Below are 448 nucleotides of genomic sequence, written 5' to 3' on the forward strand. Positions count from 1 at the left end.
CTCCGCGGGCCGACCCACCAGATCCACCCGCTCTTTGACGTTTGCCTTTTCTTTTTCAGATGTGTCGAGTTTGTTTCTAGCGGTTATGTGTGTGTGTGTGTGTGTGTGTGTGTGTGTGTGAGACGAGTGAGTGCTTCTGATTTTCGTCGAGTTTGTTTCTAGCGGTTATGTGTGTGTGTGTGTGTCTGTGTGTGTGTGTGTGAGTGTGAGTGAGACGAGTGCGTGCTTCTGGTTTTCGTAGAGTTTGTTTCTAGCGGTTATGTGTGTGTGTGTGTGTGTGTGTGTGTGTGTGTGTGTGTGAGTGAGACGAGTGCGTGCTTCTGATTTTCGTCGAGTTTCTTTCTAGCGGTTGTGTGTGTGTGTGTGAGTGAGACGAGTGCGTGCTTCTGATTTTCGTCGAGTTTGTTTCTAGCGGTTATGTGTGTGTGTGTGTGTGTGTGTGAGTGAG

The sequence above is a fragment of the Moschus berezovskii genome, chromosome 19 (genome assembly GCF_049115385.1).
Source record: "Moschus berezovskii isolate FMDL1 chromosome 19, NW_MosBer_1.0, whole genome shotgun sequence".
Taxonomy (NCBI): domain Eukaryota; kingdom Metazoa; phylum Chordata; class Mammalia; order Artiodactyla; family Moschidae; genus Moschus; species Moschus berezovskii.